General features: G+C 38.3%; 1 long non-coding RNA gene across 1 annotated transcript in view; it reads right to left on the reverse strand.

Annotated features, from left to right (window-relative positions):
* Window positions 1-1,971: 1,971 nt before the first annotated feature.
* The window catches only part of LOC107182409, a 45,520-nt gene continuing 24,921 nt past the window's right edge, over window positions 1,972-22,570 (reverse strand). The window contains exons 2-5 of the long non-coding RNA XR_001513125.1: window positions 11,609-11,732; window positions 7,417-7,502; window positions 5,110-5,273; window positions 1,972-2,785 (exon numbers count right to left, since the gene is read on the reverse strand). This is a non-coding gene — a long non-coding RNA (uncharacterized LOC107182409). The remainder of the gene's footprint in view (window positions 2,786-5,109; window positions 5,274-7,416; window positions 7,503-11,608; window positions 11,733-22,570) is intronic.

The raw sequence follows: 22,570 nt of genomic DNA on the forward strand, positions 1-22,570 counted from the left end.
GAAAACAAATTCAGAGCAGCAACCTTTGAAAGCTGAGAACTGCCAAATTGCTGGCAAGATGAAAACAGGGTTGCATTTGAGAAATTATGCAGTGTTGTGCTTCCTGGAGAAATGTACAGCACGGAGGAGTATCTGTGTTCTCCTCTGAAACTCTATTTTTAATGTTCATCATGACACCAATGGAAGCAAATCTGACTCCATGTAGAACATGCAGTAATTGTAGTAGTGGTGGGGGGAGGGGAGCTGATGGAAATAGCGGCTCCGGGGAACCAAGTTATTTTTGAAATATCAAACAGACACATTTAGCTTGGATGCTGAAGATCACTCCGCAGAGTGAGAAAAAGTCGAAAATTTACCCAGAAAAAGTCTGCCATCACAGCACACAGAGGGCTGGATTCTCAGCAGTGTGAAGGAAGGGGAGACTTGAGAGAAAATGTCTCTCTGCTTATCATAAAAACAGCAAAATTCCCAGCATATGCTGCTATTTTACTTTTTTATTTTGACAGACCATTTGTGACTAGTTATGGGTGGGGTTGTTCTCACATGTATGTTCCAGCCAAGAGTGATGAATGCTCAGACTATGTTTCCTGACCTTACACGCATTTACTTCTCATTTTTTCTCCCTCTTATGCCTTCTCTTACTGTTTTCTATCAGATGAGGTTCCCAGGAAGCTCCGTATGGGATCACATCTGAGATGTAGAGTAATTATATTTAGATATAAAATTGACCCATGTCTGAAGTGTGTTTCCTTATTTTCTTTATTTGTTTTTACATACACAAGAGAGCAAGCCAATGAGAATTTAAGAACCACAAGATCAATAAAGAAGCAAACTCATACTAATAAAAATGCAACTTCTCTATCCATACTTTTTCTAGACGTTAAACAAATTACAATTATAGGCGTTTTTGTTTGTTTGTTTGTTTTTCCATAGTTCAGTCAGTGATCTGTATCTTTGGGTCTATTTTATTTTCAGATTCATTTTTTCACTCACATATTATAAAGCTTATACATTTCTTATTTTTAAGATCGATTTGATGTTCTGTGTTTTTAACACACACAGCTTATTTATCTGTTTCCCTTTTATAGTGCATCTGAATTATTATCAAATGTTTACTATTATATACACCAATGATGCAAACATCTGTGTAAGATATCTCTTATTTGTTTATTTTTACAGTCATTTTTAAGGCATTTTTCCAAAATTGGAATTCCTAAATGAAAAGCAAACAAACTATGGTTCATAAGCTCCTATAAGCTGCTTTCAAATTATCTTATGGAACGAACACATCAGTCAATATGTTGTGCCAACAGCCATCGGAAGTGGTTGTGCTGTCTCATACCCCTTCTAAAATGGCGCTTACTCACATTTACTCATTTTGCTACCTTGAGAAATTTATTGGATGACTTTTCATTTGTTTTTCTCTAATTTCAAAAAAGGCTGCAATTTTTAATGTAGTTATTATAGGATTTATTTCTTCATATACTCTGTTTATCTCTTTTAAACATTTACTAACCATGAGTTGTTGATTTTTTAATCCCTTCACCCTCCCATCCAGCCCTCCCAACACCCTTCCCCTCTGACAGCTGTTAGTCTGTTCTCTGTATCTGTGAGTCTGTCTCTATTTTGTTTGTTAGTTTATTTTGCTCAGTAGATTCCACATATAAAATTATATGGTGTTTGTCTTTCTCTCACTAGCTTATTTCACTTAGCATGATACTCTCCAGGTCCATCCAGGCCATTGCAAAAGTTAAGAGTTCCTTTTTTTATGGGCAACTAGTATTCCATTGTGTAAATGTGCCACAGATTTTTTATCCACTCATCTACTGATGGGCACTTGAAGGATAAGTGGTGATAGAAGGAAACTTGACTTTGGATGGTGAACACACAATACAATATACACATCATGTATTATAGAATTGTACACCTGACATCTACATAATTTTATTAACCAATTGGTTATCCCAATAAACTCAATAAAAATTTAAAAAAACATGTATTAACTTACGTGTTTATATGAAATTGTACATATTTTTGTAATAGAGGCAGGAGAGGAGTTGGGAGCATGACTCTGGAGCCAAATTCTTGGATTTGAATTCACTCTCTGCAGTTTATTAGGTAGTACACTTCAGCCAGTTATTCATTCACTCTGTGCCTCAATGTTCTCATTTGTAGAGCGATGATACTAACAGTACTCATCTGAGCTATGAAAATTAAATGGGGTATTATATGTAAAGTGCTTAAAACATCTAGCTATAGCTACTCTCATTAGTGCCATAATGCCAGGAATAAGCAAAATCCAGCCTGCAATGCAGACTTCAAGTGGAATATTTAATGTATGCAAGCCATTTAAGGCACACGATATACATTCAGGAATTGTAACAATGCTAAAACTTTCTGATAAAATGTGAGAAAGACACTAACAAAAAATCTTATTTTTCACACATTATGAAAAATATTGAGGTGTTTGGAAGCCCCTGTCTGTTTGAAATGAGCTTTTTATTTGCCATTGTATATGCACAGCCAAAGCCTCTGGTTATCAAAAAGTGCATTGACAAGCAAATAGAATACACTCCACCAGTTGGTATTGACAGAATTCTGTCATTGCAAGTGCCTACTCCATTGATCTTGGATAATATTTTTCTCTGAGCAGTGAAGGAATAAGTACAAACTGTCTCTTTGGCTTATACATGGTTTGTACCTCCATTTCTTTTTCCACCTCTTATGTAGTTCTCAAATTTCCATAACTGCTTCTCACTACTTGTGTGATGCTGTGCATGGTTCTCTGAAAAAGTTAAATGAAAGGAAAGTGACATTTACCAATCATATTAGCAAAGAGTCCAAGACAACATATTTTGAGGTCAATAATGACTTTGTTCATCACGTTTTCCCCCTTCTGTGTCTTCCCTTTTGAATTTTAATTGATGTGTGTCATTGAGTGAAGATTGTCCTAAAACATTTGAATATATCTGTAGGCAATACCAAGTAGGCACACTCTCAGAGGGGCATCCCCAGCCCTCTGAAAGGCATACAAATAAAGTCAGCACAAGATGGATGAGGTCAAACACAGACAAAAGTCACCTTGAAAGGTATGGCCCGGGCTAAGAGCAGAAAGATCAGGCCTTGACAATGGCTAATCAATTAGGTTAACATTGTCTAAGAAAGCATGTGTCGACATTGAAAATCAAGAAAATGAGTGTGAGGGGTAACATTTCAGAGTTCATGTTATCATCTGGGAGGAGGGGCCCATTCAGCAGATGGTGAAGGTGTATTCGATGCATCCCCACAGAGCAGAAGAGTATATTGGGATAAAAAAGGGGCGTAAACCTGTTTCCAAATCCCAGTTCCACCACTTCCCAGTGATTTCAGGCAAGTTAATAATACCCTTCTGGGATTGTTTTCTCATCTGTAAGTGGAGATGATGATACTAATAGTTACCTCATGGATAGTGAAATAAATGAATATATGAAAGCATTTAGAATGCCTCCTAACACATAAGGACTAGAGAAGTTGGTCATGAGTAAAGCCTTTAGAATCTGTCATGGAAAGTATTCGATGATGTTAAGCTATTATTGTTTGATGCCATTAATCATGCATTATCATTGTGCTTTGATGACAGATTATCAAGTGCCTTCCCACATAGATCTACTTGGTGGGCCAGGATGAGCTGATCTCAGGCAATTGCCACTCTGTCTGATGAGGTGATTTGAGCTTTCTTGGAAATTAATCTCTGATGCATATATCATTTGGCTACAATTTTGATTAGTATTACTCTCTCTGAGGAAATAACAAGATCTTCTTTTTGGACCGGCAACCCTGAAAGCCAGTTAGATAGAGGTGAACCCATGAAGGTTCTCTCCCTTTGCAGGGTTCTGCCTGAGTGACAAGAAGACTACAGTACGTCACAATCATATCTTCCAGGAAACTACTTGTAATAAAACCTGTTGAGTTTACATGAGAAAGTTCTAACAGAGACACAAAAAGGTTAGTTAATTGGTGAGCACATGCACCCCTCAGGCCAACACTTGCAGACTATGAAAGTCTCAGGCCGCACAATAACTTTGAACCTGAGAATAAACATTCAGGATGATGTGCAGCCAAAGTGCTTTCCCATTAGCTGGGACTCAAGGAGTTGCTTCTTCCAGCAAAGATGTGGCCTCCACAGAAATGTATAGTGCTATTTTTCTACTAATAGTATTTAAACAATTTTTTTGTTATTGTTGTATCATTCGTTACATCCGCGGAGTGGCCATAATTTGACAAGCCTGGCGGTGTAAACATCCACCAAGCACCCTGTGGGTTGCTAGGAGTCCTACAAAAGGTCACTGAATCTGCTGGAGACCTGCTGGAACTGTGAGGCCAGCTTATACTGAAACTTTTGCGAGGGACCCCCACTGGGCAGATATGTTTTCCATGGTCTTATTAGTTTAAAATTTAATATTTTTTCAGCATGTATTGTTTTGACAACAAGATCCCATTAGGAAAGTGAAGTAAAAACCTTGCCTCTTGCTTCAAACTGTAAGACTTTTACAGAATGGGGTTGTTTGCAACCAAATGCCAAGATCATGATGCTGGAGCTGAGTGAGAGCTGCTGGCTGAGCTCCAGGGACAGAGCTGAATGGCAACCCTGCTCCTCAGTCCCAGAGAACAGGCCCATTTACAAGTCATTAAAATCAATTAACATCAGCTCTAGGGGCTGAGGATGCTGTCATGACCCAGAGAGCCAGGGTGCTGTTCTCACCACAAGAACAGTAAGACCTGGAATTCTTCCTAGTCCTTGAAGATAAACAAGAGGTCCCCTATTGAACCTTTCTTCTCTCTCACTAAACATTCAGTTCATTCCTCACTCCTCTCAAGAGAGGCTTTGGGTTCCATCAGCATCTCCATAAGATTCACCCAGAAGATGCTTTCAGAGGGCCAGGTCCTCCGTCGGTTTTAATACTAAAATCTAACCTACCTATCCACCTCAAGTTTTAAGCTCTCTTGGGCCCAGCCAGGAACACAGAAGAGCTCCTCTGGATTCTTGGACCAAGACTAGAGCCCAGACCCAGAATATATGGTATCTTGACCTCAGGGTCCAAAGGAAGAGGCCTGATCACAGACACTTACCCATGAAAGCTGTCAGGTTACTACCTTTCTGTGTCAGCTCCAGGAGGTCTTCAGAAAGGAAACTTTGTGCTGTTTGACCAGCTTTGACAAAACAGTCAACATTTGCCATGAATTTGTCACTCTTGGGACACTGCAAAGTCTTCTTAAGAACACTTTTTGGAAAGCTGTCAAAATATAGAAGTTAAACTTAGAGAATAACACAAATAAGAAAGGAGTAATGAAACTGCCAACTCCTTGTTCCCCTCCAAGCCATATTTTGGCAAAATTCTATTTGTTCTCTTATGGGAAGAGAAGGCTGTCAGGCTTAAGGGGCCAAGCAAAGAAGAAACAGGGCATATTAAGTGAAAGAATTATTATAATCGAAGTTGAGTGCAAAATTACATCCATCATAATTTTACACGTAAGTGAAGTGCATTTCTGTCCATGCGTGGGAAGAGAGAACTTTTCTCATGTCTGACATATCAGATACCAATAACCTTTCCAGCAGTAACTGGAGTAGAAAGTTGGAATAGTCTGAAAGCTTTTTTTATTGTAGTGAAACTGAGGATGTGAAAAATGCATTGTCACTCCTTTATGTTGGCATCTAGGTGTGAAGAAATTGATCAACACCCCTGGAAGTGTGACTGGAGACAACAAAGCATATAAATACATTTTAGTCCTAAAAAAGTTGAATGTGTGTGTGTATTATATATATTTCAGAATTAAAATTTCATGATCTAAAATATTATCTTACAAAGTAAACATCAGCTAAATCAATCCAGGCACAACTTAATGAAAGTCACTATCTTACACGCATTTGTAGCACAAGCACAACATGGGAGTCAGAAAAACATAAGACACTGATGCTTAAGCATTTTAAAATTTTTATTGATTTTGTAAGCATTTTAACACCTCTTTTATAAAAAGTCACTGGTCGATGGCAGTCTAACTATAAAATCTTTCAGCTATCAGAATTGATTACTAGAGTAGGAGACAGAACTCACAAATGAGCCTGTGGGAAGGGAGTACCAGAATCTGTAACTCAACTCTGCTCTGCTGGGTACATGACCCTTTTATTAGGCACTAGAGGCCCAATGCATGAAATTTGTGCAAGGGCCTTGGCTCCTGCTGCTGCAGTGGCCACCTCTGCTGCAGCTTTGTCCAGAAGGAAGAATGTCCGGAAGGATGCTGGTCTAATTAGCATATTATGCTTTTATTATTATAGATGGTATAGCTGATGTTCTGATTGGTCCTGAATTATTTCTGTGTAAAAGTGAAGAGCATTTTCTGAGTCATCTCTATGCTCTCCCCGAGTTTGTCCTACGACAAATGGCTTCCTGCAATTAAAGACGCAAAGATGGCTTGGTAATCAGAATGTAACAAGGATGTGCAGTTCTCTATGTCAGGCTAAACAGTCTTGAAGTCAGCGTTCCTCAAAGTGGGGTTCCAGGCCACCAACTTTAGAATCCCCCGAAGGGTATCTTGTTTACAAACGGGATTCCTATGTCTTCTCCAAGACCTAGTGAAACCAGACTCTCCCAGTCATAGGATGGGAAGTAGGTCTTTGCAACAAGCCCTCCATGTGACACTTCTACACACTAAATCCTACACACTGTCTTAAGAAACAACCCTTAAAGAAATTGCACCCACACTTGGACTTCATTTGTCCTCTGTACAGGCATACCTCGGAGATATTGCAGGTTTGTTTTTAGGCCACTTCAGTAAAGCAAGTATCACAATAAAGTGAGTTAGAATCTTTTTGCTGGTGGAGGAGGGTCTTGCCTTCAATTTGTAAAAAAATGCAGTATCAGCGAAGCACAATAAAATGAGATGTGCCTGTAAATCAGTGGTTTGAAGCCCTGGCCACGCAATAGAATCACTTGGGAGGTTCAAAGACACACAACCATGACTGCATCCCACCCCAGAATGTCTAATTTGGTTGATTTGAAGTGAGGCCCAAGCAGCAGTATGTTCCATATGTTGTTCTAATATATAACTAGGATTGAATGTTTATAGCAGTAGATTCACAATAGTCAAATGTAGAAAACAACTCACGTGTCTATCAGCAAATAAAGATATAAACTAAATGTGGTATATACGTACAATGAAATACTATTCAGCCATAAAAAGAAAGAAATTCCAGTACTTGCTACAAGCTGGATGATCCTTGGAAGCATTATGCTAAGTAAAATAAGCCAGACACAAAAGGAAAATATTGCATGATCCCACATATATGAGATATCTAGAATAGGCAAATGTATAGAGGCAGGAAGTAGAATGAATGTTACTGGGGGCTGGGGGTGGGGGAGATGGAGATTTAGTGCTCACTGGTTACAGAGTTTCTGCTTGAGGTGATAGAAAAGTTTTAGAAATTTATAGTCTTCTTAGCACATTTCTTCATGTAGACATAACCTCTGCAAAAAAAAAAAAAGTGCGTGAGAAATTGTAAATGGAGAGAACATTTTGAGTGTATATTGCCAATTACATTTAGCAAATAATAATAAAGACATCTGGGAGTGCAGTATTAATAGTAAAGTACCCTTTGGAGCTCTGTAAATAGACATTATAAAAATCTTAGTAATCTAACAAATTCTGCATAAGACCTCAGCCTGATTTTGTTATTGGCAAAGAAATTAAAAATGAGCATCAAAGTTGTTTCTCTGTCTCTTTTCAGTAATGAACATATAATGTCATCCTTGAGCTAGTGAAATGAAGGAAGTCTTCAATTAAACCCTTGGTAACAACTGCAGAATATCTGTGCCACTTCAAATTCTTTTTTATAATTATAATTTTGATGTTTCTCAAAGCATATTTTTAGTGCTCGATCACATGTAATATCTAGAGTCGATCACATGCCAGGTACTTCAGTTGTGGGACAGCAGGTTTTCTGTTCCATATGATCACTAATAATGGTGATACTGTTATTTCTAGAGGACTTTCCTGTACAAGTAGTTGAGAGAATTGTCTTGTTGAGCTGCACCTGTGACAGAGATGCAGCGCGAATGCTGTGCGTAAGAGAAAGAAATCTTTCAAATGTATTCTAAAGAAAGACACTTTCTTCAAACCTTTGCTTACCAATCTCACACACTCTCTGGCAAAACAAAATGAGCTCTGCGTCTCCTGGCAGAAATGAAAAGCTTATTTTTAAATGCCATATGTTGCTACGATGCATGCTGTGTTTTTAATGATTATCGCACATGCAAGCAAAATGCTGTATTAGTTTTATATTCGTGTAATTCCTGATTATCACAAATACACACAACAAAAGACAGTGACAATGTTAGGGACTGCCAGAGCTACAAAGAATCTCAAAAAGTTCTCTAATCTGGCATCTCATCTTTACAGACCATTAAATTAAGTCATCCAAGGCAGACAGTAGCATTTCCTTTTCAATTTAATAAGTATTTATGGAGGTCCACAATGCGACCTATACTATAGAAGATAAATGTTAAAGAGCTTGACGTCATCCTATTCTTAAGGGATATACAATATTTTTTCAAAGAGATAGAAAATAAAGAATAGCGTATTTATGTTGTGTATATCTTAGAATGGCATACTGTGAAAGTTCTCACATTTCAACATGCCTCAGAACCCCACATTGCTAAAACACAGGTAGCTGGGCCCCCACCTCCTATTTCTGATTCAGTAGGTCTAGAGTAGGACCCAAAATTTTGCATTTTCAATGAGTTCCCAAGTTCTGCTGATGCAGCTGGCTCCTGACTATGCTCTGGGAACCACAGCAGTAAAACAGAGGTGTTAAAGATGCAGGCCCTGGAGTTCAAGCGCAGAGTTTGAATCCTGACTGCATCATCTAGAACAAGCTACTTATTTTCACTGCCTCAGTTTAATCACCTGTAAAATGGAAACAGTAACAGTACTTACCTCAAGTGTTATTGTGGGGATTAAATGAGATAATGCTTGTAAAGCAATGGAACAGTGCCTGGCACATAGCAAACACACAGTAAGTGTTCATTATTGATGCTATTTCATATTAGTTCCTACATATCAATTCTCAGACCAGTACTGGTGCGTGAATATATATAAATGATAGTATAAAGGCACAGAATGTCTTTTCTTAGGAATAATTTTCTTTTACCTTAAGATAACATTCTACCTAATTTTAATGTTGAAATATATTTATGTGTATGAAAATAATAATAGGAATTGGCATTTATCTTGAATATTAAGACCTCAGTAATACCATAATATGCTCCCAATTGTAATGTGGGGTTGAAATTGAATAAACAAATAGAGAGGAGTTAGGATTGAGAGTTACCAAGAGGACTGTGAGAGTGTCATCCAGATTATAATACTTGGAGGCCCACAAATCTAAAAAAGGGGATGGGGAGTTCCTACCTCAATGACACTCATTTGTGGTAAGAGTAGCAGCTGTGGGAAGGGGGCAGGAGGTCAGTGTGCAAGAATGAGATGCACAAAATACAATGCTGGCTCCGTCTGCCTAGGTATAGGCCACAGAACAGGAGCTGAGATGTGCCTGGGTGACCTCACTGTGGCTTCACCGAATAGGTAGGTATACAGTGCAGCACATCATCCCTGTTGCCATAGCAACTTTAAGGCAAATCTACCTGGGACTTCACCTCAGAAGTCAGGGCCTAGAGCCCTACTCTCACCACCTGATTTATGATTTTTTCTAATAAAGGGTTCAATGAGGCAGAACTAACTTGAAAATTCATTCTATTCTGCCAGAGTGGGAATGTAGGTGATCTCCTGGGTTTAGGGGATAGGCCTGGTGTGAAAGTCAAATGCTTCTGTCCTGGCTACCCTGGTCCGTGTTCAATTAGCAGGAAAAATACACTTAAGCCGTGTGAAGGTCTCAGAGATAAAGTACAGTATTTCTGCAGATACTTTGACCTAATTGTGTTAGCCCTAATTAACCACATTCTCATGTCATTGGATGAGAAAGAACAATTCTAAGCAAAGATTTTAAAGAAACATTTTGTTAAGGTCTATTCCAACCTCGTTAGATAACGCTCAGGAATTGGAATCAGGGAGATGGTAGAATTCAGGAGAGGAGCAAGCATTAGTGGTGTGTTTGGGGCCCACTAATTAGAAATAACCCACTCAACATCACTAAGCATCCCCTTTAGAGCATAAACATGGCTCCCCAAGTTAGCACGGCTAAGGGCCTGCTTCAAGGTAGACAGAACTCAGTAACTAAATGTCATGGAAAAGCACTGTCTTAGGGAATGGGAGCAAACATTGGCAAACCATATATCTGATAACGGGTTATTGTTTAAAATATATAGGGGCTGAAACCGGTTTGGCTCAGTGGATAGAGCATTGGCCTGCAGACTGAAAGGTGCCAGGTTCGATTCTGGTCAAGGACATGTACCTGGGTTGTGGGCACATCCCCAGTAGGAGGTGTGCAGGAGGCAGCTGATCGATGTTTCTCTCTCATCGATGTTTCTAACTCTCTATCACTCTCCCTTCCTCTCTGTAAAAAATCAATAAAATATATTTTTAAAAAATATATATAGGGAACTCCTACAACTCAAAAGCAAAAAAAGAAAACAAACCCAAATAACCCAGTTCAAGAATGGGCAAAAGACCCAAACAGACACTTCTCCACCATATAAACGGCCAAAAGGTATATGAAAAGATGCTAATATCACTAATCACCAGAAATGAAACTCAAAGCTACATTACCTCATACCCGTCCATTGAGGAACCAACTGGGTGGGACACACTTCAAAACTGTCCCGTCAAAGAGCTGCTTTTATCCACCGTGGCAGCCAGGAGAATGCGCCTGGCAGACCAGCTACTCAGGGAGCTAATTGGCTGAGGGCTCAGGGCCGGTGCAGAGAAATTCCTGGCCACCTTTATGCTGAGACCACTCCTCCCACAGGCTGCTCCTTCTAATAACCTGGTGTGGCAGGGATACAGAGGCGGACATGTTCCTGAGCCATGTGGACTTCTTTCTGGGAGACTTTGGAGTGAGGACTTCCTGACGGTGCTCCCACCATGTAGGATGCACCCACCAAATTCCTGGCCAGGGATTTCCTCAGGTCAGATTGCATGGGGTCTCACCGTTCTCCCAGCTTTCCTGGACCCTCCCTCCGATGCCCTTTCACAGGGCATTTCCCTTCTTAATCCCCCCTTAGCATCTGCTTCTCTGATGACCCAAGGAAACACCTCCCCCACAGCCCACCACTCCTTGGATAAGGGTCGCACATGGGGGCATTAACTGCCCAGCATTTTCAATGAGGCCCAGGCACTGCCTCCGTGTCTGAGGAGCAGCAGACCCCCGCAGGCCAGGAGATGCAGGAAATCTCCCAGGAGGGGACTGTCAGTAGCTTCTGGGTGAGCATATGGGCAAGGCATTCACAGTGACCATGTTTGCTCCAAGCGTTATGGTTTGGTTATCTGTGCAAGAGTGCACATAGGCTGTTGTGCTCTTGTGAATGTGACCAGGGGATAGGAGGGCTTTAGGCAAGGATATTCCCAGGCCTCTGTTGGGAAACATAAATATACTCCACGATTAGGGTGACTTTGCTTTTACCTTTTCCACTGTATCTGGAGGTTTATTTCATTTTCTTCCTGCTCCTTTTCTCATGACTTCCCAATTTGACTGGTGGTTATTGATGAAAATGGGAAATGCTTCAGGTTCAGAACATTTACATCTTCTGGTAACAAAAAAGATATAAGAAGACTTTAAAGAGGAGCTTTTAGCAATGAGTCTAATAGGAGGCATTTAATAGTGTTAGTTTTCTTCCTATTCAGCCCCCTGGGGACAAAGGACCATATGCATAATAGGTAAGGTACTAAGAGTCATATTCCTTGTGTGGTCATAAACAGGATCCAAATGATGTAATTATATGAAAGCACTGCTGTAAACGTAAAGGGCAAATAGATGTTATTTTGAGATCTTTGCAACTCATTATTGCACTGATTCAGATGGACCATGGGTCAAGGCAAATTCTCAGAAGCAGGACACCTGCAAAGAGGAAAATTTTCCTAGAACATGGTTAGTATATGATATAATATTTTCTTTGAAGTGGGTGTTTCACTTGATTACCTTACTTTAAACACAACTTAAAACTCCTTTATGATATTCAGACAATAAAAGCAATTTTTAGCTATCGAGAAAACATTCCATTCCATATGTCAGACAACGTACCATTGGTTGTAATTCCAGCATCCCTGAATGTTCTACATTTATTTGTAATTTAATAGAATCAATCTTCTGCCTTTGGGATATTATAGTACAATTTCATGTGTACCATTAAAAATATAGTTGATATATTCTACAGCCTGACTAGCTGCAAATGTAGAGAAATTATTGATGCTGCATGATCAAATGAAGAAACATGAAACCTTAAGAAAAATGAAAAATCTAATTTAAAAGAATGGAAAAGGCAGAGATAAAATCAGGACAGAGACTGATCCAGCACCACGCACTAATATATCTTTTTTACTTTTTCTTCTTAAACTGAACAAAAGAGGTAGGTCAGAATTTGCATTGGTGGGAATCACTCAGATCAAGAGATGGGAAGAAGGAGATACATATATTATCTGGTCAATTTTACCAGCTACAGTTCAATTCCTCAATGGTTCATCTGTCTTTCCTGAGCCATATTTGAACAAAGGTGACCCTCAGAACTCGTTACAAGATCTTGTTATTTGAAAAACATTTTATTTTTATATTTTCTTGAGACAGCCTCAAAGATTAATGTCTAAAATAAACACAGCTGTTGAAAAATTTTAAAGATACAATCAGAAAAGTAATTCAACATGTCCCCAATGCTTTTAACTCCAGTGATGAAATTCTAATCTGTAACAAACTTAGAAAAAAGCAGCAACAGTACTCTTATGTTTTCATTCCTCCTTCTGTATGTCTTTCAGCTAACAACTTTAGCTTAAATTTCGCCCAAGGCAGATTAAATTAAACTTCACTAGAATTCTGTAGGCATTTTCCTTTTCCCCTAACCATTCTAAGGAATATAGTTGGCACAAATTAAACTATTAAAGATGTCTCAGAGTACATAACCCATGGACATAGACAATAGTGCGGCGAAAGTCTGGGAGGGGTGGGTGTGGGGTGGATGGGGTCAATGGGGAAAAAATAACTAAGGGAACATCTGTAATACATTCAACAATAAAGATACATTTTTTAAGTGTGTCTCAGATTTATAAGAATAATGCAATGCTATTTAAGCAAGAACAAAAACGGGGCTTGGGAATGCTTAAGTCAGAGTCAGTTCTATTCGAGGCTATACTATTCATTTTTTAAAAAATCATTTGACCTTTGACCTTTCTTAGCTTCAACTGAGAAATGAGAGGGTTTAACTATCCCTGAATTCTAAAATACCATGTTCATATACCTTTAGTTTGTCTTATAATTGCTAATTGTCTGTGTCATCACTAGACTCTCCTATTCTTACATTTACTGGTAGCCCAATACACAGCTCATAGTAGGTACTCAATTAATGTTTGTTGAATAATTACATGCAAGTAAATATAAGTCTCTCTCATTTTCTCTCCCCTCAAAGATGTGTTCTGTGAGAATATATGTTCACTAACTAAATATGATAACTTGTCTAACTGATTGTCATGGATGCCTGGCATGCCTGAGACCTCAGGAAACATCTGGATAATCCTATATAAAAAAAGTCTAATATGCAAATCGACCAAACAGTGGAATGACAAGTCGCTATGATGTACACTGACCACCAGAGGGTAGCTCCTGCATTGAGCTGCCTCCAGGTGGTCAGTGTGCTCCCACAGAGGGAGCACCGCTCAGCCAGAAGCTGGGCTTATGGCTGGCAAGCACAGCAGTGTGACAGGAGCCTCTCACGCCTCTGCTGCAGGCAGGCAGTAAGGAGTGAAGAGTCCTGTACTGTGAGAGCACCAGACTGCAAGAGGGATGTCTGACTGCTGGCTTAGGCCCAATCCCCAATACACAACTCATAGTAGGTACTCAATTAATATTTATTGAATAATTACATGTAAATAAATATAATTCTCTTTCATTTTCTCTCACCCCGAAAGGGGGATTGGGTCTAAACTGGCAGTTGAACATCCCCTGAGGGGTCCCCGAGAGGGTACAGGCTGGGTTGAGGGCTCCCCTCCCCCAGTGCACAAATCTCATGCACCGGGCCTCTAGTATGAAATAAAAGACATGACTGGGTATCTGGGTATCTCCTTACATGGGCAACAAATTTAAGGGATAAATCCTTAAATAACACAGGAATTGCATGCTTTGGTTTCTTACTAAGTGTAAATCCACAACTCTTTAAGAATTTGAAGACCTAAATCACTCCATTGAATTTGTCAAATATTTAGAAGAGTACCATGCTCTCTAGGAAAGGACTGTTCAGTGCTATGTCTTGCATATATAATTTGACATCTTGTTGCAACATCAGAGTGTTGTGCTAAGCCACCACATGCTCTTTTGGAATAATAAATGATGATAGGATTGAGCACCTCAGACAAATTTTCAAGTTTTATAAATATTTATGAAAACGAAGTCCACAAAAGTTTATATCCTAAACTGGGAAAGAAATGCGGGCCCTACGCTAAATTAAAATATTTGGCCATATTTGGGGGGGCACTAGTTATGTATAATTTTTGTCTTTGAAAATGAATGAGGTAGCTTCACATAAGGTATTACAAGGTGATAAAAATTCTATTGGAATTATCCCACCTAAATCTACGGGAGTAAAACTATTCTGTATGATACTGTCATGGTAGATATGTGACATTTTGCAATTGGCTAAACTCTTAGGTTGAAGACTAATGTAAACACAAAAGGTGAACCCTGATGTAAACTATGGACTTTAGTTCATGATAATCAATAATGGCTCATCAACTGTAACAAACGTACTACATTAACATAATCTAATAACATAACATAACATAATAAAAGGCTAAGTGACCAACTGTCCATCCATCTGTCTGACCATCCAACCAGACCACTGGCTGGTACATGTGACGGGCACTGGCAATTTAAAAAGAAGTGTTGACTCGCTGGCATTAATTGCGTGCCTGTGTTCTTGAAGCTGAAGTATTAACATGATCTGCAAAAGGAGAGGTTGTTCTGATTCCAAGAACTGACTTGTCCCCATCTGACACTGGCTTCCCATTTAAATTAATTTGAAGACAGTTTCCCATGATGCCAGCATTTGTGATGACTATTAATAAATCACAAGGACAAACTGTAGACAGAGTAGCAATATTCCTACCTAAACCCATTTTTGGACATGGTCAGTTATATGTTGCTTTCTCTCGAGTTCAAAGAGAGTGTGATGTTAAAGTTGTAAACACTTCATCAAAAGGGAAATTAGTCATGCACTCTGAAAGTGTTTTTATTCTTAGTGTGGTATACAGGGAGATATTAGAATAAGTTTAATCAATTTATCAGTCATTGTTTTTCTCAATGTTGTTTTTATATCATGTCTTTGTTGTTGTTATATCATGTTGTTATTTATTAATCAATTTATATATTATTTTCATATACATTTTACTAATTTTCTTTCATCTCTGACACTTCTATTAGAGAGAAAGGGTAAATAGTGATTTTAAAATATTTCTTCTAATTAATTTATTTTCAATGCGCACGAATCTGTGCCCTGGGCCACTAGTATGTTAATAATAATGGAAACTGAGTGATGGATAGAGGGAGTAGGTGGGGACTTTCTCTGTACTATCTACTCAGTTTTCTGTATACCTAAAACTGCTCTACAAAGAAAACCTATTAATTAAAAATAAACAACACACAACTATAGAAGCTATTCCACCTAAAGCCATTCACTCAGCAAATTTCTATATCAACAATGAGCAAAATGGTTCATTTATATCATGAATGGTGATTATGCCCAAAGATAATGATGATTGTAGATGAAGTATTTTGATATGACAAGTTCTTTACTGGCTCCAAACCCTGGATATAGAATACAAAGAGTCTTTATAAAGACCTACATTAATCTTTAAGGAGCGGCTTTCTCATTTGGTACCTTACACTTAGCTCTGTCAAATTCTGCATAGCTAAAGAATAGATTCAGAAGAAGATGTCCACTGTTCCGATAATGTAAAACAAACAGAACAGGTATCATAATAATACAGCAAAATGTCAGAGCATAGAAGAGCTAGAAGGAACCAAGGATATGATCCAGGTTAGCCCCCTCTTCTTAGGTAAGAAAAAAACGAGATACAAATATAAGTCCCTATGACATGAAAGGCCTGTGGAAAAGAATTATTCTGGTCAAATTATAGGAATACATGAGCTATTTCCTGAGCAACAGATTAATATTTAACCTGTGATCACTGTGAAGTTTATAGGCAATTGCATTTCCATTTTCATTTGGCTGCAAGAAAGTTCAGCACCAGATTTGTGGCCTGTTTCCAGCAGGTTGATAGGTTAAATCTTATTCCTGCCTTATCTTGCTTTCTGACTCATCTATGAAATTTTTTGACTTATTGCTCTCTTGCTGTATTGAATGTGAGACAGATGACCTTAAACAGTCCCTCTCCTGGCTCACTCTCTAATTCCCTTCCCTTCAATTGGGGAGAAATATGTGGATTAGAAGAAAACATTTCAAAAATGGTGATCCAAGGGAGATTGTTTTAGAATGGTGCCATGCATCTTACATGACCCAGAGGGAGGTCCACCTGGCCCCGCCATCAGGAATTAGATCTTGTAAGGGGTATTATTATCTCATAAGGAATGAGATCAGAGTGATGCTAATTATGCAATAGTCATTCCTCCTGAAAGTAAACAAATGTGCATGTACCCCCAGGTGACACACAGGATGCTTATTGGGGTATAGATACAAAACACTATAATTTTTATTGAGCTTTACAATATCAAAAATCAAAATCAAAGCTGAGGTATCCTGTTACCTGTTTTCCTCACTTTACTGAAAATACAGTAATTTGCATTTTCAAAGTTCCTTTTGGATCTGAACTAACCTTTACAATACCTCAGGACACAGAAACTGTTATCTCCATTTTACAGTTGGAGAAGCTCTATTTTACAGATGAAGACACCAAGACCTCACACATCTGAGTTCCTCAAGAAGGTAGAATTAGGGGCCCAGTCAGAAATGTGGCTTTCGTACTGCCACGTTGACGGGGAGGCTGTTATACTGGTAAAGCACTGTGAAACATTTTTGTGTATTTCCAGCTACTTGACAAATGGAAATTAAAGTAATAGCTCTTGCATGCTTTGTAATATCCAAACTTATAGGCCATGACCTAACAGTTAAAAAATAATGCTACCACCAGATTTATGAAGCCTTTCTCCAAACTATGGAAATAGAGTTTGTATTCCAACGCAGGTGAAAGTGCTCGACTGTCTTCTATGCAAGACCAATTTTAAGGGGGTCACGTGGCCATTAGGGGATTGACAGAGGCCTGCCAGCCCTCCTGGTTTTCACACAACCGTCTCTTACTCATTTGCGGCTCTGCACTTATGTGGTAACAGATCATCAGGCACTCATGACAATATTTGGCAGTTCACAGTTCACAGAGGCACTGTGCTCTTAGTGATGGGGTTTACAATATCTACATGGCTATGATTATAAAGCTGTGCATGGGCCAGGGAAAGCCAATAACCCAGCAGATTATATTTCAATGCACCCATTAGAGGATCAGCGTGAGACACCATCAGCAGTGGAGGAATTCATCAACTTCGTAGGCACCCAAGCAGTGTTAAAAGCTTTAACTTTACTAGAAATATAACAAGTAATAAAAACAGACAAGACCTGAAATGGTCTAATGGGTCTAGCACAAATGTGGCGGGAGATTAACAGCACTAAATTCTCAGGCGTGGAAACGTTCCCCCAACATTTGGTAAGCAGGTCCTTGAATTTCAGGGCCTTCGGTAGAAATCTTCCTGTCAGCTGAAATGGGATCCTCGATGGTCAAACCGTCTTGGCTTTGCATAGCCACATGGAGCTGATATTCTTAAAAACTGTTCAAGTTCTTACCTTACTGCATTTCACCTTAACGCACTGCCCTACATCCTTTTCAATCCATTTGTCACCGTTTTATCTACCTATTGATGAAAACATCTGTGTTCGTACAGATCACACTCAGATCTAGGAGCATCCATTGGGGCCTCCGAGAGTATTTATTTATTTTATTTTATTACAACATGTTGGAGACATATAGAATAATATAAAAACAATATAATAAACTCCATCTCACTCACTATCCAACTAAAACATTATATTGTCAATACATTTGAAGCCTTCTCTAAACTCTTTTGCAGATGCCTTCTACCCTTTACTCTCAGCCATAACCGTGGGGCTGAATTTGGGATTTATCATTCCTAATGCCCAGTTAATGTGCAGAGAGTGAACAGCTCGTGTATAGACACTCTATATACTAAATATGTATCTGTTAGCAATATTTACTACTATTTTGCCTATTATTAAGATTTATAGAAATAGAATGACTTACGTGTACTATAGGTATACTTCTGCAACTTGCTTTTTTTTGTTCAACATTATTTTTGTAAGATGCATCCATGTTGATACCTGTGGATTGAGATCATTCATTTTCATTACTATATAACTTTGTGCAGCAATACCATAATTTATTTATCCATTCCCCTAAAGATGTTTTCTATTAAACAGCTTGTGAATATTATATAAGCTACAAGCAAATTTCTGTCATTTTCAGTGTGCACTAATGTAATTGAAGAAATCGTCACATGAATATTGGTGGGATGTGGTCCCTGAGGCAGATCCTGAAACATATGCACTGCCTCTTTTTGAATGTTTGTGGCTATGTCATTTTTTTGGGGGGGGGGGGGGGGGACACAATCATATAATACCTGCATGATAAGAATTATTATTTTATTATTGTTAGTATTATATTTTGTTCTGAAATAGGTAGCCTATGTGTCTAAGGCCAATGGCATTGCCTTATTCTTCTAAGTATTCTTAACACCTAATTTAGTGCCTTAATTATATCCATAAACATTCATAAGTAATCTTCATTTGAGAATAGAATGGATGCTTTGTGGACACATTTCTATTGACCAAACATAACTATGGAGAGGGAAACTTCCTCTCCAGAGTATCAACTTTAACAAGTACAAAAGCATGACATATAAGGATAGATCAAAGACCGAGAGAAAAAGAATGCCGATGAGTCCCATATGTAATCTGAACCCAGTGTTTTTCTAATATTTCAAACATGGGCAATTATGTTATTTTTTAATACTTTTGTATTACAAAAACTAACAGTGCTTACTGCAATCTGCCTTCTCTTAGGTGTTTCAAAGTTAAAATTTAGGGTTTATTTTCAAGTAGCAAGGGAATAGTATATGTAAAAAACATTGAAGCAAAGGCAGAGAATAATTCTAATTCACAATAAATAACTTAAACAAGAGTGGTACAACTGATGCATAGCTACATAGCCATAAATGATTCCTGTCCAACAAGTCACTCATTTAAAATAAAATGCATTTTCAATCAATAGGTGAAGTGCTCATTATCTTACAATGCCTCTGGGAGGACAAAGGGAAAAATCGAAAGCAAAAATCAGCAACCCATGGCATATATGATTGCTGCTACAATCCTTCTTGCCACATTGAAAAAAAAGATAATTTATTTTCTGTTTAAACAATTTTTGATTATAAAAATAAGAGATGGTAATTTTGGAAAATTTCAACTATCCAAAAAATTACAAGTAAGAAAATAAAATTTAATACTAATCTTATTTTTCAGATATAACCATCATTAATATTTTAACATATCTTCATTCTTTATCTCTACATATGTGTATACATTTTTAATAAAACGTGAACATGTTACAGAAATTATCACCTTTTCAACTTAGCAATATTTTATGCATATTTTTTGTCAGCATTATTCTTCTTTATCCTCATTTTTAATAGCTCCATGTTATTCCATTATGTGGATGGGCAATAATTAGTTACTATGCCTCTATTTTTGAACATTTGTTTCAAGTTTTTTACCCATATCAGCAATGATACAGTAAGCATTTTAATTATAAACCTTTGTATACATTCATGATTCATCTAGGAGAAATTCTTAGAAATGTGATAGCTCAATCAAAAGCCACACACATAATATTTTTCTTATGTGCTGCCAAATTGCAGTCCAAAGAACTTGCACTGATTTCCACCTTGGCCACCACAGTTTGGGAATGCTTATTTTTTCAAACAATAATTTTAGTACATTGCTTTAGAGACCTCAAGTCTTCACTACTCCCTGTGTCTACACCTTTGCTATGTGACTTTGCCGTGGCCTCCTACTGTGTCTGGGCATAATTCCCTGCTTCTGACTTTGACCGTGTGAACTTTCTCAATGGGATATTCACAGTCATGATGCATGGAGAGTCTTCAAAAGTGCTTTCCTGATTGGGCTTGCTCTCTTGCGCCTTTGCCATCACCATGAGATGACACTGCCTAAGCTAGTCCACTGGTCTCAGGAAGAAGAAAAGAGACAAGCACAGCAAAACCACCCTCCAGTCAGCCACAGAGTGTGTGACTGAGTCCAGCAGAGACCAGAAAGTCTACTCAATTGAGTCCAGTTGAGATTAGCCAACACCCAGCTGATCTAAAGACTTGTGAAAAGTAATAAATTATTATAGTTAGCCCCTGAGTTCTAGGGGTAGCTTATTATGCAGCAATTGCTAACTGATATAGTTGCCAATGCGACTCACCCCACAAACAACTAAAATTTAGATAGAAGTTTACAGATCACAAAGTATTTTCCTTATATACCCTTATTCACTATTAACATAATTTTATAGATCAGAAAATCAGAGTTCAGGAAGATAGACATTTACCCAAGTGCTCCCAGTTATTAAGTGCCAGAGTCAGGGTTCAGGTAGAAATCTTATGATCACGCCCTTTTCTCTATTTCAAACTTCTTTCTGTAAAGAACCAGATACTACATTATTTTAGATTTTGCAAACTGTACAGTCTCTTGTTGCAACAACTCTACCATTTTATCACAAAAGCAGTCATAGACAATACCTAAATGAACGGGTGTGGTTGCACTCCAATAAAACTTTATTTACAAAGACCACCTTGGCCACCCCACAGGAAATGACTGGAAGTTGTACCTCAAGTCGATGGGTACAACTTCCCTTATCAGTGCTAAAGCAGGTGCTGAAAGTTTTGCACCTTGGCTTCCAAAGCATACAGACTATTTTTCTAAAGATATATCTCTATATCTATGTCTATAGCTATAGATGTAGATACATACACATATACTATGCCTAAATCCTGGTATATATCTCAGTCCTATATCTCTATTTATATCTATATTTATACATATATAGTTCAAGATTTCACAGGTTCAGAAGTGACAGCGATTCATTTTGTTCAATTTCATTTGAAAACTGAAGCTCCCAGAGAACCACACAAAACAACACACACACACACACACACACACACACACACACACACACACACACACACACAGCTACTGGTAATATACCTCCTTGAACGCAATCACAGGTCGAAGGCCCATTGCTGCAAAGGAGATGATGGTTGAAAAAATGTATAAACGGCTGCTGGTCAATCATGAAAATAGAAAATAACTGAGCAGAATCCATCAAAATAGGTGATGTGTGAAAATGAGAATTTCCTAACTTGGTTCACAAAGGGGCGATTTGAAATGAAAACCTATGAATGCATGAATGAATGAATGAGTGATTGAAGAGGTGCTCAGGGAGCTAATGTCAACCCAACTCGATCTCAGTAAAGGTTAATTGAGACAAGGCAGCTGTCTCATCCGCTGGGGGTGCCGCTCATATTGAGAGGCTTGGCAGCAACGATATTCTGCACAATTTTAAAGGGATCAGAACCATTTTCAGTGATCTTTGGGTTTAGAAGAGCAAAGCTGTAGGACTACATTGTGTAGAAAGGAACAAGGGGCTATGCTGAATTTTAGGATTGAGCCTAGTCTCTTTTATTTACTAGTTGTGTGTCTTTAAGGGAGTTTTTAGCTCCTACCTTAGGCTTTACTCAAGAATATGTGAAATGAACATAAGAATAGATGCTGCCTCATAGAATTCTTTTGCAGATTAAATGAGGCGATTCACTTACTATGCTTAGCTCCATCCCTGGCCATATGAAGAAATTGATAAATTATTAGCTATACAGTGCTGGGTGCTAAGGATAAAACAGGAATTCTGCCCTTGAGAATCTCAGAGTCTAGTGGGAGACACACACCCATAAACAGGCCACAACAATAAAGTGTGAGACATACCATAACAAAAACGTTTATGAGAAATCCTGGGAAGTGGTGGGGAGAGAATGACAAATCCTTTGTATTGATAGTTAGAGGTTCTGCGTGCACGAATTTGTGCACATTGAAAGGAAATTAATTAGAAGAGAGAGAAAAATACTTTAAAAGGTTTGTTGAGTAACACAATAGAGTAAATAAAACTGGCTTGATTTGCAAAATTTTCTCTGTTACTGGCCACAGGAAAAGAGTTTTGAAAGTAATTAGCTTCTATGGTGCATTTAAATGTGTTG

Source organism: Myotis davidii, unplaced genomic scaffold, assembly GCF_000327345.1.
Source record: "Myotis davidii unplaced genomic scaffold, ASM32734v1 scaffold394, whole genome shotgun sequence".
Classification (NCBI taxonomy): Eukaryota; Metazoa; Chordata; class Mammalia; order Chiroptera; family Vespertilionidae; genus Myotis; species Myotis davidii.